The following is a 13,584-nucleotide window of genomic DNA, read 5'->3' as shown; positions in this document are numbered from 1 at the left end:
GGGGGAGATTGATCCCAAGAAATCTATTTGTCTTTTTTGCCTTTCTTATTTCTGCCTGGGCTGTGGCACCATGAGCCTATTGCACTGTGAAAAGGGCTCTAGCTGAAAAAGAAACTATCAGGTATTATATTAGTGGCAGGGGGAAGGTTATTGCGGCTCAAACAGACAACAATAAGGGAATGAAACAATCATGCAGGAGCTCTCACTCATCCAATCTCTCAGTAAGTGTGCTCTCAAAGCATTCCTTTGATAGTCTTTTTATTTATATTATGAGGGTGACACCAGCGGAATTGCCACAGAGGGGCGGCAGGTAGCCTAGTGGTTAGAGCGTTGGGCCAGTAACCGAATGGCTGCTGGATTGAATCCCTGAGCTGACAAGGTAAAAATCTGTCATTCTGCCCCTGAACAAGGAAGTTAACCAACTGTTCCCCGGTAGCCCGTCATTGTAAATAAGAATTTGTTCTTAACTGACTTACATAGTTAAAGAAAAAAATACATTCAACAGCTAAATGCATCAGGTGCACATTAAGAACAAATAATCCACTCATGTCAATTTTATTCAAAAGCCAATAGAATATAAATAGAACATTCAGATAACTTGCACCGTCCCACCTGCCACAGCAAACAAGTATGTACACATACTGTACATCTATAGTGTATTGCCAAGAAACTCCATAATGCTCAACAACTTCAAACATAGACTCTGACCTGTCCAATGAGCCAAATGTCTTAAAGAATTCCACAGTTACCAAAGCGCCCTCACAATCTTACCAAAGATGGTTTAGTATTAAGATATGTAGAAACAGCTTCTTCAATAGAAATCCCTGATCACGCTTGAAGGCGATGTCATTGCGACGTTAGCTAGCTAAGCTCATGCGAAGGAACGCGTCATCAGGTCTAATGGGCGTGTCGCGCGAACTGCACATATGCAGGCCGTCAAAACAAAGGCACTTGTTTTTGACGAAAATGAAAACTTGCAAACACACACACACACACACACTTCAGTAAAATAAAATATCATGCTTACAATTATTGTCAATCTCATAGCACATGATGATGGGGCTTGGTGTTGAAATCATAATCCAATGACTCAGTTAGTTCTCTTTCAAAGGAGAGATGTGGCAGAGCTTTACAATACCAAAGTAGAGTGCATTCAACTGAATACATGCATTTTCTGTACAATATTTACTGCCATATTCACACATATAAAAAAAAAAAAGGTGATAACATGGACCATCACACTATTGAATTTGATATTGTAGGGCCATGGGCATATCTGAAACAAATCTGTAAAAATTATATGATGAAGCTTTTGAATCTGGCCTTATAAATAACACAAAGATATGTCAAATCAGGTAATGCCAAATGTAAGTCTGCTTTCAAATGATTGAAATGCATTATGGATAATTCAGGAAAGCAGAAAGAAAATCATCAGGCAATCATTTTGTTTTTCATCTTTCTTAGAACAGAATACATGTTCCTGAGAGTTTTAGCTTAGCTTGGGATAAGTCTAGTCTACACCTGTTGTTTTTCGAAGCATGTGACAAATACAATTTGATTTGATTTAAATTGAGAAGCTCAATTCATTTCCCCAGTCATTCTATGCAGAAGTCCCATATATGTTCCTGGGAGTCTTAGCTTTCATTTGTGGGGTGCTAATAGCTAATAGCCTAAACCGTTCACACCCAAGAGACAAATTCAAAGGAAGAAAACAAACTGTCAATGTTGTCTTTATTGATAACTCTGACACTTTTTGGAAAGAAAAAATATTATACAAAGAAGTTGGAATTCACCCAAACTATCTCGGGGCTTATACATTGCAAGGCCATTTTAAGGCTGCTCTGAGAGACTGACTGGTATTGTAACGGTTCTCCTCTTCCTCTTCATCCGAAGAGGAGGAGCATGGATTGAACCAAGACGCAGCGTGATACTTAGACATGATATTTATTTAGACACGACAAAACAACGAAGACAAAAAACGAACTATACTTGAATTAACTAACAAAATAACAAAACGAATGTAGACAAACCTGGACGTAAGAACTTACATGTAACACGAAGAACGCACGAACAGGGAAATGACTACATAAAAACCGAACGAACAAAATGAACAAACAAACCGAAACAGTCCCATATGGTGCAACATAGACAGACACTAACACAGGAGACAACCACCCACAAACAAACAATGTGACCCCACCTACCTTAATATGATTCTCAATCAGAGGAGATGAAAACCACCTGCCTCTAATTGAGAACCATATTAGGTACCCAAACCAACATAGAAACAGAAAACATAGACTGCCCACCCAAACTCACGTCCTGACCAGCTAACACATACAAAAACTAACAGAAAACAGGTCAGGAACGTGACATAACCCCCCCTCAAGGTGCGTACTCCGAACGCACCACCAAAAGTCTAGGGGAGGGTCTGGGTGGGCATCTGACCACGGTGGTGGCTCAGGCTCAGGGCGAGGTCCCCACCCCACCATAGTCAATCCCAGCTTACATCTCCCCCTTAGAATGACCACCCTCTTTTTCCACCCACCTAATATAAGGGGCAACACCAAGATAAGGGACAGCTCCGGGACAAGGTAGCTCAGGACAGCGAGGTAGGTCGAGATAGAGAGGTAGCTCAGGATAGAGAGGTAGCTCAGGATAGAGAGATAGCTCAGGATAGAGGGGCAACTCTGGACTGAAAGGCAGTTCCGGATTACTGGCAGCTCCGGGCTGGCTGACGGCTCTGGACGCTCATGGCTGGCTGACGGCTCTGGACGCTCATGGCTGGCTGACGGCTCTGGACGCTCATGGCTGGCTGACGGCTCTGGACGCTCATGGCTGGCTGACGGCTCTGGACGCTCATGGCTGGCTGACGGCTCTGGACGCTCATGGCTGGCTGACGGCTCTGGACGCTCATGGCTGGCTGACGGCTCTGGACGCTCATGGCTGGCTGACGGCTCTGGACGCTCATGGCTCACTGGCGGCTCTGGCAGATCCTGTCTGGTTGGCGGCTCTGGCAGATCCTGTCTGGTTGGCGGCTCTGGCAGATCCTGTCTGGTTGGCGGCTCTGGCAGATCCTGTCTGGTTGGCGGCTCTGGCAGATCCTGTCTGGTTAGCGGCTCTGGCAGATCCTGTCTGGTTGGCGGCTCTGGCAGATCCTGTCTGGTTGGCGGCTCTGGCAGATCCTGTCTGACGAATGGCTCTAGCGGCTCCTGACTGACTATCTGCTCTGACGGCTCGGGACAGACGGGCGGCTCTAATGGCTCGGGACAGACGGATGGCTCAGACGGCGCTGGGGAGACGGATGGCTCAGACGGCGCTGGGGAGACGGATGGCTCAGACGGCGCTGGGGAGACGGATGGCTCAGATGGCGCTGGGGAGTCGGATGGCTCAGATGGCGCTGGGGAGACGGATGGCTCTGGCCGGATAAGGCGCACTGTAGACCTGGTGCGTGGTGCCGGAACTGGAGGCACCGGGCTAAGGACACGCACCTTCATGCTAGTGCAGGGAGCAGGGACAGGGCACACTAGACTCTCAAAGCGTACTATTTGCCTGGGGCGTGGTACCGGCACTGGTGGCACCGGGCTGCGGGCACGCACATCAGGACGAGTACGGGGAGAAGGAACAGTGTGTACAGGGCTCTGGAGACGCACAGGTGGCTTAGTGCGTGGTGCCGGAACTGGAGGCACTGGGTTGGAGACACGCACCATAGGAAGAGTGCGTGGAGGAGGAACAGGGCTCTGAAAACGCACTGGAAGCCTGGTGCGTGGTGTAGGCACTGGTGGTACTGGGCTGGGGCGGGGAGGTAGCGCCGGAAATACCGGACCGTGCAGGCGTACTGGCTCCCTTGAGCATTGAGCCTGCCCAACCTTACCTGGTTGAATGCTCCCCGTCGCCCGACCAGTGCGGGGAGGTGGAATAACCCGCACCGGGCTATGTAGGCGAACCGGGGACACCATGCGTAAGGCTGGTGCCATGTAAGCCGGCCCAAGGAGACGTACTGGTGGCCAGATATGTAGAGCCGGCTTCATGGCACTTGGCTCAATGCTCAATCTAGCCCTACCAGTGCGGGGAGGTGGAATAACCCGCACCGGGCTATGCACACGTACAGGAGACACCGTGCGCTCTACTGCGTAACACGGTGTCTGCCCGTACTCCCGCTCTCCACGGTTAGCCTGGGAAGTAGGCGCAGGTCTCCTACCTGCCCTTGGCCCACTACCTCTTATCCCCCCCCCAATACATTTTTGGGGTTTCTTCTCGGGCTTCCTTGCTAGCCGCGTACCTTCATAGCTTCGGTTCCTTTCTCCGGTAGCCTCTGCTCTCCTCAATGCCTCCAGCTGTTCCCATGGGAGGCGATCCTTTCCAGCCAGGATCTCCTCCCATGTGTAGCAACCCTTGCCGTTTAAGACATCTTCCCATGTCCATTCCTCTGTCTGTCTCTGCCCGTTGCCACGCTGCTTGGTCCGGGTTTGGTGGGTGTTTCTGTAACGGCTTTCTTCCTGGGGTGAAGGAGAGGACCAAAGTGCAGCGCGGCTAGTGTTCAACATGTTTAATAAAGCACAAGTGAAACACTACAAACAACATACAAAGTAACAAATGTGAAAAAACCGAGACAGACCTATCTGGTGCAGACAAACACAGAGACAGGAAACAAACACCCACAAAATCCCAACACAAAACAAGCCTCCTATATATGATTCTCAATCAGGGACAACGATTACCATCTGCCTCTGATTGAGAACCATATTAGGCTGGACATAGAAACAGACAAACTAGACACACAACATAGAATTCCCACCCAGCTCACGTCCTGACCAACTAAACACATACAAAACAACAGAAAACAGGTCAGGAACGTGACAATAACACATATGGAATCATGGATGTAGTAACCAAAAAAGTGTCATACAAATGAAAATACATTTTATATTTGAGATTCTTCAAAGTAGCCACCCTTAGCAGCAGTGTATGTGCAAAGTTTTAGACTGATCCAATGAACCATTGCATTTCTGTTCAAACTGTTGTATCAATAATTTGTTTATTAATAACTTTTCATGTTCAAAATTGTGCACTCTCCTCAAACAATAGCATTGTATTCTTTCACTGTAATAGCTATTGTAAATTGGACAGCGCAGTTAGATTAAGAAAAATGTAAGGTTTCTGCCAATATCAGATATGTCTATGTCCTGGGAAATGTTGTTATTACTTACAACCTCATGCTAATCGCATTAGCCTACATTAGCTCAACCGCCCCGTGGACAGGACACCAATCCCAAAGAAGTTTTAACTACCTTGCAGAAAGCCTTGTTTGAAACTGAAGTTGATACTAAATGCTGGTAACACCAAGTAAATGTAATAATCATGTAATAATAATTGATGATTTGTGCATAAGTATGTTAGATGGTGCCCCCATTGATCGTGTCCCCGCCTATAAATATCTGGGCATTTGGATCGCCGAAAAGCTATCTTTTAAAAAGCATGTTGACGAGTTAATCTAGAAATTAAGAATAAAGTTGGCCTTCTTCTATAGGAATTGGGCTTGCCTTTCATTAAATAGTAGAAAACAGATCATTCAGTCTACATTCATTCCTGTTATAGATTATGGCAATATTATATACATGAATGCAGATACCAGTGTTTTGAAGCCCTTGGACACAATTTATCATAGCACACTTCGTTGTATAACATCTGACAGTTTTGATACTCACCAGTGCATCCTTTATCATAAAGTTGGTTGGACCTCGCTAAAAACACGTAGGTCACTTCATTATTCATTATTTGTTTATAAAGCCTTACTCAATAAACTACCAATTTACTTAACATCATTGTTGAAATATAGAAACTCGGATTATGACACTAGATCACAGGGTTGGTTAATGCTGGAGACTCTACGGTTATCCACTATAAGGTTCTGTATTTATTTTCTTAGTTAACCTTGTGTTCTGTTTCCTTGTGTTCTTGAACGTAGCCCTGTCTTTGTATGACCATTGCCTGCCTGTGACCACGATTCCTGCCTTCTGCGAAGGCAAAATAAACACCTGCCGCGCTCTGCGTGTGAATCTACACCTTTGTCACCCTGAGTAATCATTACATCCACAGTGTTGGGTAAATCTGCCTTTTCCTACCAGGCCCCTATCATGTGGAATAATCTCCAAGTAACATTTCATTTGGATGTGTTGTCTCTGGGTCAGTTTAGGAGAAAGGGATTTTTATATTGATAAATGTGTTTGTATTGCTTGATTATTTATGGTGTATATAATATTTGCTATTTATTACATTTTGTTTTTTAAATTGTGTATAATTTTATTTTCTGTATTGTTCCCAGGGCACATTTGCAAATTAGACCTTGGTCTCAATGTGTTTTTCCCTGATTAAATAAATAAAAAAATGCAACATGCCACACTAGCTTTAGAAACCCCTGGGTGCAGAGTCAAACAGCCTGCCCGCCCATTCCGAGGTGTCCACGAGGTCCTAAAGCACACCAGAGCCATGTTTTTACAGCCTATAATTTCATAATTCTTCGAGAATCAGAAGGTTTGGGGCTGGAACAAAAACATTCAGGGCTGCAGCGCCAGAAGCCCACCATTAATGACACAGATAGGTGCCACTCTCCTATGTTGCATCCATCTGAATCCATCTGAGTTTCTCTGCTCTGAGGCAATACACACACTGTGCTGCTGGCAATGTCAACGTCTACTAACTACAGCATTGGAACACAGCCTACATACAACCAACCCAATGGCAAGAGAGGACCTAAAGGCACTGACAGAAATCAACACCCCTAGGGAACCTGAAAGACCTCAGTGTGTCAGTTGGTTTATTATGTCTGTATCCCAAATGGTACCCTACTTACTATTTAGTGCACCGCTATTAGTGCACCACTAGTAGACCGTATATACTACTACACCACTAGTAGTGCACTTTATAGGGAAAGGGGTGCCATTTGGGATGCAAACTTTAACTGGGGATAGGAGCCTGTGGAAACTTAGAAGAAAGTAGTACAGTTGTGAAGGATGAGTGAGAAGTAACCAACCACCAGCGTAAGAGAGTAAAATCTGCTCATGGAGAATCATCTCCACTACTGTTGGCATTGGTGATGATATCTCCATGGGGAGTCTAATACGCCAAAGGCCATGCAGAGAGGTACTGTACCTCCTTGGCAGTTCTATATTGTATATAGGATAGTAGTATATGCTGTATGACCAATAGGACAGTAGTATATGCTGTATGACCAATAGGATAGTAGTATATACTGTATGGCCAATAGGATAGTAGTATATACTGTATGACCAATAGGATAGTAGTATATACTGTATGACCAATAGAGCTTGCCTTACTTTCCTCTCGATTGCAAGCATCCTATGCTACTGATATAAATAAACTGGCAGTGCCACATCCTGCCACGCCCTCTAGTGCTCATCCTGTGCCTCCTTGACCTGCCGCCACTCCCCCAGTGCCCTCTCCCTCTCCCTCTCCCTCTCCCTCTCCCTCTCCCTCTCCCTCTCCCTCTCCCTCTCCCTCTGTGTGTTTGTGTGTGATTGTGTGGGCGGAGACAGGTGTGCTGGAGTCAGAGCAGATCCCCACCAGCTGCAACCTGTTCCATAATCAAGACCTCTACAAATACTCAGTCCTGCCACTTCCACACTGCCAGATCGTAATCTCTGCTTAGTCAGTCCATGTTTCTAGCCGTTTGTTCCTGTGTTCCTGTTGTGCCTGTTTTCCCTTGCCTGGCGATGTTTCCCTCTCCACTACAGTTCTGCCCACTCTGACTCTGGTACCTATCTCCAGTCCAACTTCTCGCCAGTCCTGCTACTCTGTCCTGGATTCCCCACTCTATGCTCCCTTGGATTCCCCTCCGGACCTGCTTACCCTGTCCCAACACCTCTCGCTCCAGCCTCAGCCTCCGCCCCTAGTTTCCGGCAACCTGCCCAAGTTTCCCCTGGCCTGCACTCAACCCCCCCCCCCCCCGTGTTTCAATAAATATCTTGGTTACCTCATCCCAGTCTCCTCGTCTGAGTCTGCTCTTGGGTTCACCTGTTCCGCCCCGCATGACAGGCAGTAGCAGGAAGGAAGTATCTGGTGCCTTTGTTTTTACAAAGCTGGCACTAAATGCACGGTTGACAAAATCAGGACGGAGGAAAAATCCATATTGCATTACCACCACATCAGTGAGCTGATCAGAGAAGCTCTATGATATCTGTGCCCTGGGGGAGGAGGGGAGAGAGGGGGAGAGACCTTGGGATTTAGTCTACTCCCTGCCCAATGGCCCCTTGGCAGATTCTCCAGCCATGCCACCCTCTGGTTCGGTCCTTATGTCTGCCCACTATAGGCAGGCTCTATCCCAAATGTTATATATGGCTATTAGTGCACCACTAGTAGACAGTATATACTACTACACCACTAGTAGTGTACTTTATAGGGAAAGGGGTGCCATTTGGGATGCAAACTTTAACTGGAGATAGGAGCCTGTGGAAACTTAGAAGAAAGTAGTACAGTTGTGAAGGATGAGTGAGAAGTAACCAACCACCAGCGTAAGAGAGTAAAATCTGCTCATGGAGAATCATCTCCACTACTGTTGGCATTGGTGATGATATCTCCATGGGGAGTCTAAAACGCCAAAGGCCATGCAGAGAGGTACTGTATCTCCTTGGCAGTTCTGTATTGTATATAGGATAGTAGTACATACTGTATGACCAATAGGATAGTAGTATATAAGGTATGACCAATAGGATAGTAGTATACACTGTATGACCAATAGAGCTTGCCTTACTTTCCTCTCGATTGCGAGCGGCCTCTGCTACTGATATAAATAAACTGGCAGTAACAGGAAGGAAGTCTCTGGTGCCTTTGTTTTTACAAAGCTGGCACTAAATGCACGGTTGACAAAATCAGGGCGGAGGAAAAATCCATATTGCATTACCACCACATCAGTGAGCTGATCAGAGAAGCTCTATGATCTCTGTGCCCTGGGGGAGGAGGGGAGAGAGGGGGAGAGACCTCTGGATTTAATCTACTCCCTGCTCAATGGCCCCTCGGCAGATTCTCCAGCCGTGCCACCCTCTGGTCCGGTCCTTATGTCTGCCCACTATAGGCAGGCTCTATCCCAAATGGTATATAGTGCACTACTTGGGCTCTGGTCAAGAGTTGTCCACTATATAGGGAATAGGCTGACAGTTAGGATGCAGACACAAAGACCAGGGGGCAAGACTTCTCAAGAAAAGAGGAGGAAAATAAAACAGTATCATGATGCTAAAGGATAGTTGTGTTTCCGTTGATGTCCGTCGTGTCTGAAGTGTTTAGAGTAGAGGTAAACTATGCATTTCCTTTGCCTTCTCTTTATCTATTGTAGAAATGTGTTAAAACCAATTGAGAAAATGTAAATCAAACAAAATTTATTTTCAAACTGTTTGCGCAGGTTGACGTTTATTGGGATAAGTCTTGTCCTGGATGCAGAACAGAGCGATTTCCGCTAGACTGGCCAGCTGCAAAGTCAAAATTGGCTATATTGTAATATGACTTTGTGGCTGTGCCAGCAAGTGACCTCTCTGCAAAGCTGCCTCCAGAACAAGATTCATAAGAAAAACACTAACCTGCACTGTTTGCATGACTGACCATTGCATTCCTATATTGTGCTACAAGTCAATACTGCTTGATCACTCACAGACAGAATGTGACCTGTTAGCAACATCTGCAGTCATCATAATGAACTGCTTGCTAATATGACTGTTAGTGTTACGTAACGTCATGTCGTGGCAGACTGGTCGGCCTATCTCTTGGGAACTAATTGGAGCCATTTAAATGAGCCAACCCTTAAGTATGTTCTGATTTGGACTGGACAAGTTGGCCTGCTGGGTAATGGAGCAGGCTAGCAGCCCTTGAGGAGGCCTCATTACGTAAAGAAGTCAGTCAGACAAACCAGGCCTGACACAGATTAGGTCAGGTAAACTCCAGAGAGAGACACTCTAGGATGGGGAATGGGGAAGGGGCTGAGTGGCTGTCTCATCGGAAGATCCCCTTACTGTCTGAGTGTGTGTGTGTGTGCGTGCGTGCGTGCGTGCGTGTGTGTGTGTTCGTGTGTGTGTGTGTATGTGTCAGCAGGCAGGGCTAACGCTGGGCTCTTGGTGTTCTTCAAATCAAATCACATTTTATTTTATTATTTTATTTGTCATATACACGTGTTTAGCAAATCTTATTGCTGGTGAAGCGTAATGCATGTGTTTCTAGCTCCAACAGTGCAGTAATATCTAACAATTCACAACAATACACACAATACACACAACCTAAAAGTAAAAGAATGTAATTAAGGAATATATAAATATTAGGATGAGCAATGACGGAGTGGCAAAGACTAAAATACAATAGAATATAATTCAGTATATACACAGGAGGTGAGTAAGCAAAAATATGTAAACATCATAGAGTGACTAGTGTTCCACTATTAAAGTGGCCAGTGATTTCAAGTCTATGAATAATGGGCAGAAGCCTCTAAGGTGCAGGGTTACGTAACCGGGTGGGAGTTGCCTAGTGATGGCTATTTAACAGTCTGATGGCCTTGAGATAGAAGCTGTTTTTCAGTCTCTCGGTCCCAGCTTTGATGCACCTGTACTGACCTCGCCTTCTGGATGATAGCGGGGTGAACAGGCAGTGGCTCGGGTGGTTATTGTCTTTGATGATCTTTTTGGCCTTCCTGTGACATCGGGTGCTGTAGGTGTCCTGGAGGGCAGGTAGTTTGTCCCCGGTGATGCATTGGGCAGACCGCACCACCCTCTGGAGAGCCCTGCGGTTGTGGGCGGTGCAGTTGCCGCACCAGGCGGTGATACAGCCGGCAGGATGCTCTCAATTGTGCATCTGTAAAAGTTTGCGAGGGTTTTAGGTGCCAAGACACATTTCTTCAGCCTCCACCACACTGTCTGTGCGTGTGGCCCATTTCAGATCGTCAGTGATGTGTATGCCGAGGAACTTGAAGCTTTCCACCTGCTCCACTGCGCTCCCATCGATGTGGATAGAGGTGTGCTCCCTCTGCTGTTTCCTGAAATCCACGATCAGCTCCTTTGTTTTGTCGACATTGAGTGAGAGGATATTTTCCTGGCACCACACTCCCAGGGCCCTCCTCTCGTTAGGCTGTCTCGTAATTGTTGGTAATCAGGCCTACTACTGTTGTGTCGTCTGCAAACTTGGTGATTGAGTTGGAGGCGTGCATGGCCACGCAGTCATGGGTGAAAAGGGAGTACAGGACGGGGCTGAGCACTCACCCTTGTTGGACCCCTGTGTTGAGGATCAGCGAAGTGGAGGTGTTGTTTCCTAACTTCACCACCTGGGGGCGGCCCGTCAGGAAGTCCAGGACCCAGTTGCACAGGATGTCATTCAGACCCAGGGCCCCGAGCTTAATGATGAGCTTGGAGGGTACTATGGTGTTGAATGCTGAGCTATAGTCAATGAACAGCATAGCAGTCTTACATACAGTTGAAGTCGGAGGTTTACATACACTTAGATTGGCGTCATTAAAACTAGTTTTTCAACCATTCCACACATTTCTTGTTAACAAACTGTAGTTTTGGCAAGTCGGTTAGGACATCTACTTTATGCATGACTCAAGTAATTTTTCCAACAATTGTTTACAGACAGATTATTTAACTTATAATTCACTGTATCACAATTCCAGTGGGTCAGAAGTTTACATACACTAAGTTGACTGTGCCTTTAAACAGCTTGGAAAATTCCAGAAAATTATGTCATGACTTTAGAAGCTTCTGATAGGCTAATTGACATCATTTGAGTCAATTGGATTCAAACTCAGTGCCTCTTTGCTTGACATGATGTGAAAATCAAAGGAAAACCTCATAAAGTTTTTTTTTCTGAAGATCTCAGAAAAAAAATTGTAGACCTCCAGAAGTCTGGTTCATCCTTGGGAGCAATTTCCAAACGCCTGAAGATACCACATTCATCTGTACAAACCACATTCATCACCCAACTAGTGTGGGAAGCTTGTGGAAGGCTACCCGAAACATTTGACCCAAGTTAAACAATTTAAAGGCAATGCTACCAAATACTAATTGAGTGTATGTAAACTTCTGACCCACTGAGAATGTGATGAACGAAATACAAGCTGAAATATATCATTCGCTCTACTATTATTCTGACATTTCACATTCTTAAAATAAAGTGGTGATCCTAACTGACCTAAGACAGGGAATTTTTACTAGGATTAAATGTCAGGAATTGTTAAAAACTGAGTTTAAACGTATTTGGCTAAGGTGTATGTAAACTTCCGACTTCAACTGTAGGTATTCCTCTTCTCCAGATGGGATAGGGCAGTGTGCAGTGCGATTGTCTGTGGATCTATTGGGGCGGTAAGCAAATTGAAGTGGGTCTAGAGGGGCAGGTAAGGTAGAGGTGATATGATCCTTAACTAGCCTCTCAAATCACGTCATGATGACAGAAGTGAGTGCTACGGAGCGATAGTCTATTAGTTCAGTTACATTTGCTTTCTTGGGTACAGGAACAATGCTGGATATCTTGAAGCAAGTGGGGACAGCAGACTGGGATAGGGAGAGATTGAATATGTATGTAAACACTCCAGCCAGCTGGTCTGCACATCCTCTGAGGTTTTGGCTAGGGATGCTGTCTGGGCCAGCAGCCTTGCTAGGGTTAACATGCTTAAATGTCTTACTCACGTTGAAGGAGAAGGAGAGCCCACAGTCCTTGGTAGCGGTGGCACTGTGTTATCCTGAAAGCGGGTGAAGATGGTGTTCAGCTTGTCCGGAAGCAAGACGTCAGTGCCTGCGACGTTGCTGGTTTTCCCTTTGTAGTCCGTGATTGTCTGTAGACCCTGCCACATACGTCTCAAGGTCTGAGCCATTTATTTGCGACTCCACTTTGTCTCTGTACTGACGTTTTGCTTGTTTGATAACTACACTGTTTGTATTTGGCCATATTCCCAGTTCGCGCTTTCAATTTTGCGCGAATGCTGCCATCTATCCATGGTTTCTGGTTAGGGTAGCTTATAATAGTCACAGTGGGTACAACTTCTCCTATATACTTCCTGAAAAACTCAGTCACCGTATCCGTGTATTCGTCGACGTTATTATCAGAGGCTACCCGGAACATATCCCAATCCGCATGATCAAAACAATCTTGAAGTGTGGATTCCGATTGGTCAGACCAGCGTTGAATAGTCCTTAGCACGGGTACTTCCTGTTTGAGCTTCTGCCTATAGGAAGGGAGGAGCAAAATGGAGTGATTATCAGATTTGCCGAAGTGAGTGGGGGATGGCCTTGTAGAGATCCCGGAAGCTGGAGTAGTAGTGGTCGAGTGTTTTAGCAGTGCGAGTAATACAGTCAATGTGTTCATAGAACTTCGGTAGCGTTTTCCTTAAATTTTCTTTGTTAAAATCCCCAGCTACAATAAATGGCATTTGATTGTAAGGTATTCTAGGTTGGGTGAACAAAAGGACTTACGTTTCTGTATGTTTTCACAATCACACCAGTGGTGGTTAATCATGAAACATACACCCCCGCCTTTTTTCTTCCAGGAGAGATCTTTATTCCTGTCTGCGCGATATACTGAGAACCCATCTGGCTGTAT

General features: G+C 45.7%; 1 protein-coding gene across 1 annotated transcript in view; it reads right to left on the bottom strand.

Annotated features, from left to right (window-relative positions):
* The window catches only part of LOC139576550 (zinc finger matrin-type protein 4-like), a 151,134-nt gene that overhangs the window by 86,834 nt on the left and 50,716 nt on the right, over positions 1-13,584 (bottom strand). The window lies entirely within an intron of this gene.

The sequence above is a fragment of the Salvelinus alpinus genome, chromosome 5 (genome assembly GCF_045679555.1).
Source record: "Salvelinus alpinus chromosome 5, SLU_Salpinus.1, whole genome shotgun sequence".
NCBI classification, from domain to species: Eukaryota; Metazoa; Chordata; class Actinopteri; order Salmoniformes; family Salmonidae; genus Salvelinus; species Salvelinus alpinus.
The sequence above is the reverse complement of the archived record's forward strand: the minus strand, read 5'-3'. Positions and strand labels throughout refer to the sequence as shown.